The sequence below is a fragment of the Macaca mulatta genome, chromosome 12 (genome assembly GCF_049350105.2).
Source record: "Macaca mulatta isolate MMU2019108-1 chromosome 12, T2T-MMU8v2.0, whole genome shotgun sequence".
Classification (NCBI taxonomy): Eukaryota; Metazoa; Chordata; class Mammalia; order Primates; family Cercopithecidae; genus Macaca; species Macaca mulatta.
The window spans coordinates 44,310,688-44,318,333 of NC_133417.1; the positions used below are offsets into that span (position 1 = coordinate 44,310,688).

At 36.4% G+C, this 7,646-nt stretch overlaps 1 pseudogene; it reads right to left on the reverse strand.

Moving 5' to 3' along the window:
- Positions 1-2,059: 2,059 nt before the first annotated feature.
- On the reverse strand, positions 2,060-2,831 carry LOC704634 (ATP synthase, H+ transporting, mitochondrial F1 complex, O subunit-like; annotated as a pseudogene).
- Between the last annotated feature and the right edge of the window lie 4,815 nt (positions 2,832-7,646).

The following is a 7,646-nucleotide window of genomic DNA, read 5'->3' on the forward strand; positions in this document are numbered from 1 at the left end:
CCATATAAACTGGCCACCTGGAAAATCTATAGAATGTTTATCTCAAGGTATTATGTTTTTTTTAGTAGAACATCTAAGAGGAAATAAGCCCCATGAAGACAGCCTTTTAAAAGGAGGAGAAATTACTTGACTTTTTGAGAGTCAGAAGAATTGTGTGGCCCAGGGATTCCTATATATAACATAACATCCCTATGTATAACATCCCTACATATAACATTCCTATATATAACCTTATATATAACATAATATCCCTATATGTAACATTACCGGGGGAAACTTTGTTCTTCAGTTTAAAGCTTTCTAATGCAGAACAGATGATACTCTTGGGAGCAGCTGAGCTCTTGGTACTCTGAATGTCATGACTATTTTAAAAATAAGATCACCAAGCTGAAATTAACACAATAGAAATCATACATCGGCAGGGAGCGTAATATCAGTCTGAATTTTTTTCTTGTAATATAGCATTGGTTTGGAGCAACAGAGTTTTGATATAGTCTATAAGCATCTTGGCTTCTCATTGCATCTTCGTAGTTCTCAGGTCCCCTACATATATCGTCAGACTGACTCCTTCTTGACATCATCTGTACCAAACAAAGCACCTGGGTTGTTCTCAAAAGCTTTACAACCAATCCCCAACTGGTGTTGGCTTTACTCATTCATTTAAGTGAAGTCTAATCTTATATGAGACCTTGTAATTAACAAATTAGTGGGGACTTCTTTTCTTCTTCCTCAAATATACTCTACAAACCCTGCTTACTTTATGAATTAATGTGAAGAGCCTTGTAAGGCTGCCATTATGGGTATTTCTGTCTGTAATTTCAGTACCCTCTTTATGACTCTGTCTTCTGCTGGCTGTGTGCTCCCTGAGGTACTGGAACAAAGAAGATTGTTTTATTCTGCTTTTTTTGATGGAAGATACTTCTATATTAGAGTTAAAACCCTCTCAGATATAGCAAACTCTTGTTTGGCAATTTCTCATGAGCTGTACCATAAGCAATGATGGCTGAGCCAAATATGAACCTGTGTCACTTTGGTTAAAAGGTTTAACACTTTAAGGAACACCAAAGCTGAACAACAACAACAAAAAAGCAGATGAAAACAAGGACAACTAAGTGTCCTGCCAAAATGATATAGTTTATACCACTGTTGTAATTCATATAAACATTGGCTAAAATCCAGGATTTTTTCCTCTGGAAAAGTGAAGGATACTCCTTTCTCATAAAATTCTGTCATGTTTATAGAAAGGTGAAATCCCATTCATGTGACAAACAGCAAAGGTGCAGAGTAAGTAGACATTTAAACATGAAATTTTATGTGAAGATTCAGTAGTTTCATCTATTTGCCTGGCAGAGAGGGTAGGTGGTAGAAAGGAAGTAGATTATACATACATCAGCATTTTTAATGCATTTTGATCACCAGCCTTAAAATGTAACTCATACATAAGATCATTATGTCTTTTATTATTTTTTTTTCCTTTTCTTCTCTGATTATTCTGTTCTATTCTATTCTATTCCTTCTATTACAGTCCATTTTGATTTATTCTACTCTATTTCCTCTTTTTAAAAGATGATAAAAGAATTAAACAACAAATTGGTGTTTTGACTCAAAAATGTATTACAGCCAAATGATATAGATTGATTTGTAGACTTCCAGTTATTTTTAAGCAACAGTTAAAAGTCAATATTCTTTTTTGTTGCTAGTATCCATTTTTAAACAGCATTAGTGAGATATAACTCACATATCACAAACTCACCTATTTAAAGTATATAGTTCAATGGTTTTCAGTATATCCTCTGAGTTGAGCAATCATCACAAAAATCTAATTTTATAACATTTTTATTACCCCATAAAGAAATCTTGTACCCATTAACAGTCATTCTTCACCCAGTCCCCTCCTTCCTTCCTGGCTGGCTTGAATAACCAGTAATTGAGTTTTTTCTGTATCTTTTTTTTCTAAGCATTACATATAAATGAAATTACACAATGTATAGTCTTTTGTGACTGGTTTAACCTAGCATAACATTTTTAAGGCTTAACAATGTCATAGCATGTATAAGCATTTTTGTCTTTTTTCTGATTTTTTTTTTTTTTTTTTTTTTTTTTTTTTTTTTTTGATCTGTTCTGGAAGCTTTTTATTGTTGCTCCAAGTTTAAGAATTTTTACTGATGACAGAAAATCAACACTTAGACAACCTCCCGCATAGCCCTGCCCAGCTTCTGAATCTTGGTCTTGACAGACGTGCCAACATATTTCTCTCCAATGCGCACAGTCATTCCACCCGTGATTGACAGATCAGTCTTAGCCTCCAATTTCAATACTTGGCCTTGACTTACGAAGCTCTTGAGGACAGTTTTTAATTCAGAGAGTATGGCTTCTTCTAAAGGAGATGCAGTGGTCACTGTGCAAGGTACCTCTCCGCGATGGACACTCATCATGGTAAAAAAGGCAGAAACGACTCCTTGAGTATTGCTTAAGCGACCATTTTCAGCAAGCACATTGATCCAGTTGGTGGTGACGGGAGAGAACCTCTCTTTTGCTGTGATGTCCTTTAGGCTTTTCACTCTAACAGAACGCTTCACATAGGGATTCAAAACAGAAGCAGCCACTTTGGGTTCCTTCAGGATTTGTGCTACTCTCAACAACTCCTTTTCTACTTGCTCCAACTTACTCTGTTTTGATGCAGCAGAATAAAGAGCTGTGGCATAGCGACCTTCAATACTGTATACCTGAACAGGAGGCCTCACAAGCTTGGCAAATGGTCTGACCACAGAGGTATTGAAGCATCGCACCTGCCGGGAGAGCCCGGACACTGCTGGGGCGGCCATCTTCTCGCTGTTCTGATGTTCTTTTATAACAAAATTTTATAGATGCACAGTATTTTACGTATTTATGGGTTACATGTGATATCTGGTTACATGGATAGAGTATGTAATGATCAAGTCAGGATATTTGAGGTGTCCATCATTTTGAGTGTTTATCATTTCTATGTTTGGAACAATTTAAGTTATCTCCTCTATCTATTTTGAAATATACAATACATTGCAACTAAATATTTGAAATATACAATACATTGTAACTAACTATACTTAAACTTTTTATCTAGCTGTATGTTGGTACCTGTTAACACATCTCTTTTTATCCCTCTTCCCATTCACCCCACCTTCTCAGGCTCTAGTATCTATTATTCTACTCTACCTATATGAGACTTACTTTTTTAGCTCCCACATATAAGTGAGAATATGAGATTTGTCTTTCTGTACATGGGATATTTCAATTAACATAGTGATTCCAGTTTCACTATGTTGCTGCAAATAACATGATTTCATTCTTTTTATGGCTGAATAGTATTCCTTTGTATATACACACCATATTTTCTTTATTCATTCATCTGTTGATGGATACTGTTAGGTTGATGCCATATGTTTGCTAGTTTAGATAGTGCTGCAATAAACATGAGGAGGCAAGTATCCCTTTGATAAAATGATTTTCTTTGGTTAGACAGCCAGTAGTAGGATTGCTGGATGGTATTGCACTTCTATTTTCAATGCTTTGAAAAATTTCCATACTGTTTTTACATTCCCACCAACAGTACATAGGAGTTTCCTCTTTACCCACATCCTTGTCAGCATGTTATTATTATGTTTTATCTTTTTAATAAGAGCTATTTTAACTGGAGTAATATGATATCTCATTGCAGTTTTTATTTTTGCTTTTCTGATGATTAGTGATATTGAGCAATTTTTCATAAACCTGTTCTGTATTTGCATGTTTACTTTTGAGAATTATCTATTCATGTCCTTTGCCCATTTTTAATGAGATTAGTTGTTTCATTTTCTATTGCTGAGTTGTTTGGGTTTCTTATCTAGATATTAGTCCATGGTTGGATGAATAATTTGCAAATATTTTCTCCCATTCTACAGCTTGTTTCTTTACTGTTTTTTCTTTGCTGTGCAGAAGCTTTTTAGTTTAATATGGTCCCATTTGTCTATTTTTGTTTTAGTTGTCTGTGCTTCTGCGGTGTTAACCATAAAATATTTACCTCGATCAATCTCCTGAAATGTTTTCCCTATTTTCTCTAGTAGTTTTATATTTTGAGGTCTTACATTTATGTTATTAATCAATTGTGAGTTAATTTTTGTATATAGTGAGAGATAGAGGTCCAGTTTCGTTTTTCTGTATATAGATATCTAATTTTCCCAGCACCATTTATCGAAGAGGGCATCCTTTGCTATTGTATGTTCTTGATGTTTTTGTCAAAGATGAGTTTGCTATTATATATATGTATTTGTTTGTATGTTCTCAATTCTGCTCCATTGGTCTATATCTCTATTTTTATACCGTATCATGTGGTTTTGGTTATGATAAGCTTGTTATATATTTTAAAGTCAAGTAGTGTAATGTTTTCAGCTTTGTTCTTTTCGCTCAGGATTGCTCTGTATATCCTGGCTTTTTTTTTTTTTTTTCTTTTATATAAATTGTAAACTAAGGTTTTTTACTTCTGTGAAAAATAAAATTGTTATTTTGATAGAGATTACATTGAATCTATAGATTGCTTTGGGCAGTGTGAATTACAGATAATCCTCTACTCTTCATATTTTTTGAATAGTTTCAGGAGGATTGATATTAGCTCTTCTCTATATGCTCCATAGAATTCAGTAGTGAATCCATCCAGTCCTGAAATTTTCTTTATTGTGAAACTTTTTTATTATTGATTCAATTCCACTATTCGTTATTTGACTGTTCAGATTTTCTATTTCTTCCTGATTCAATCTTGGTACCTTGTACATGTGCAGAAATGTATCTACTTTTTCTAGGTTGTCCCGTTTGTTAGCGATCATTTGTATTTCAGTGACGTCAATTGTATTGTCTCCGTTTTCATTTCTGATTTTGTTTATTTGCATCGTCTCTCTTTTTTCTTGGTTTGTCAGTGAGTGGTTTATCACTTTGTTTACAAAAAAAAAACTTCTTCATTTTGGTAATCGTTTGTATTTTTACATCTACTTCATTTAGGTCTGTTCTCATGTATATTATTTCTTTCATTCTGCTAATTTTGGGTTTGGTTTGTTCTTGCTTTTCTAATTCCTTGAGCTGCATCATTAGATTGTTTATTTCAATCTGTACTTTTTTATATCGGAATTGATTGCTATAAACCTCTCTCTTAGCTCTGCATTTGCTGTATACCAAAGGTTTGGGTATTTTTTTTTTCATTTTCATTTGTTTCAAGAAATTTTTTAATTTGCATTTTTATTTTTTAATAGATTCAATGGTCATTCAGGAGCATGTTGTTTAATTTCTATGTATTTATTTGGTTTCCAAAGTTTCTCTTGGTATTGGTTTCTAGTTTTATTCTAGTGTGGTCTGAGAAGATACTTGATATTATTTTAGTTTTTTGAATTTTTTTTGAAACTAGTTTTGTGGCCTAACATGTGGTCTATTCTGGAGAATGTTCCACATACTGATGAGAAGAACATGTATTCTGCAGTTATTGGTTAAAATGTTTTTTGATTGTTAGGTCTAAAGTTCACTTTAAATCTAATGTTTCTTTGTTGACATTTTGTCTTGATTATCAGTCTAATGCTAAGAGTTGGGTATTGAAGTTTCCCACTATTTGAGTCTGTCTCTTTAGATTTAATAATATTTGCTTTATGAATCTGAGTGCTCCAGTGTTGAATCCATATATGTTTAGAATTTAGTCTGAGCTACTTCAGAATCAATACTTGGACTTGTTTTTACAAGATTTCATGAAGTTCTTTCTGATTGGGATCCGTTTCTGAAAAGTTATTTTGTTCCTTTAGAGGTGTCATATTTCCTTGTTTTTTTCGTGTTTCCTGTGCTCTCATTTTGATGTCTACATATCTGATATAACAGGCTCTTTTTCCAGTTTTTTGAATTTGCTTTCATAGGAGATGACTTTTCTGAGTATGTATCTGTAGTGTCGATTGGGTAGGGCACTTGGGCTTTACTTCTTGGTGTGTGGTAATGAAGTCTCTGTATGATTTCTTCACTGTAAACAGTGTCAGTGGTATGTGTGATTTTCTCAGTTGCTTAGAGTGTAGTTTTTCATGGGGGCTGTGGTGAAGTTTTTCTGGGGACAGGGATGCCAGGTAGGCCAGTCTTTGGGCCCCAGTGGTGGGGTTTAGTGTGTCTGCCCTTGGATTCCAAAGTAGTGTACACTGACACTGGTGTTAACAAATCAGGTCAATCCTGTGACCTCCATGTGCCTTATCTGGATTCCAGTAGTGGCAGTAGTAGGTCAGGTAGATGAGAGGCTTCTCTGTTCCCTGGCCAGTCATATGGCATGAGTGATCACATTGGCAATGGTGGGATGACCCTCAAGGTCTTGAGTGTTGTGTGTTGGTGGTGACAGTGGCTTCAATGAGTTGAGTAGGCCAGTGTCTAGGCCCACAGGTGACACATGAAGATAGGTGCCAATTGTGGCATTAATAACTGGGTGGGTAGGTCTAACCTCAGGCCTGGGAGGAGTGTTCTAGTGTCAATGGTGATGGACTGGGTTGGGCAATCCTCTGGCCTCCACACTGTATACTCGGGCATGGGATGTGAGACAAAGCTGGGCTAGGGAGTCTTGTTTTTAGGTCTCTTGGTGATACACGCAAGAGCCGATCATGGTAGATAGGGGTGGGTTGATTCCCAGGCCACCATTGGAATGCTTGGGTGGCGGGCATCAGAAGTCACGCTGTTGCTTTGCCATTGGAGAGGGAGGTGCCACTCTCAGAGATAGCAGCTTAGGCTGGCAGGTGTGGTATAGCATGAGTGCTACTTGTGCCTCAGCTCAGGCAGCTTTAGCAACTCAGTCCCTGCTGTGGTAGCTGATACTCACAGCTTTGGGTAGGGTAACCTGCAGTTGTTCACACCTCAGACCCAGTGGTGGTAGCTTACATCTCAATCATGCCTCAGCCCTGTCTTCAGTAGTCCATAGTCACTCATGTCTCAGCTCTGGGGGCAGCAGTCTGCTCTTTTCTTGTGCCTCACCTACAGCACCACTGGGCTACAGGACAGTGTATAGTTCTGTTGGGGATAGAGCTGTACATTAACTCCTTGCTGTAGCTGCTTAGGTCTCAAGGAGTGTGTGGGATTCAGTGTGAACTTCCTCCCTGTAGCAGTACCATCACACGGTCTCCTGACAGCTTCCTATGTTAGTTTCATGGCCCATGACATTTGAGGGGTTCTCTCTTGACAGGATTTGGTGAGTCCATGGTGGAAACGTGGTCCTCTGGGATTCTCTCACTTACACACTTTACCCACACTGGTGAGTCTCTTCTGACTTCCAGCCAATCCTTGCTGAGCAGGCTGCCTTGCTTCCATCATCTTCCTTATTTTAGATATTTCCTATTACTTTTTTGTTGAATTCAGGGTTCTTTCTTGGATGTTCTACTCAAAGTGTGGTTATCTACTCACCATTTGGTTCTTCTTAGAAGAGGAGGTGAGTATGAAATGCCTATAGTTAGCTGTCTTGAAGCTCCTCCTTGTGCCTACTTCATTCTTTTGTATTGCTGAGTAATATTCTATTGTATAAATATACCATATTTTGTTTATGCATTCATTAATTGAAGGAAAATAGAGTTGTTTTAAATTTGGGGCTATTATGAGTAATGCTGCTATGAACATTTATTTGTATATTTTATTTT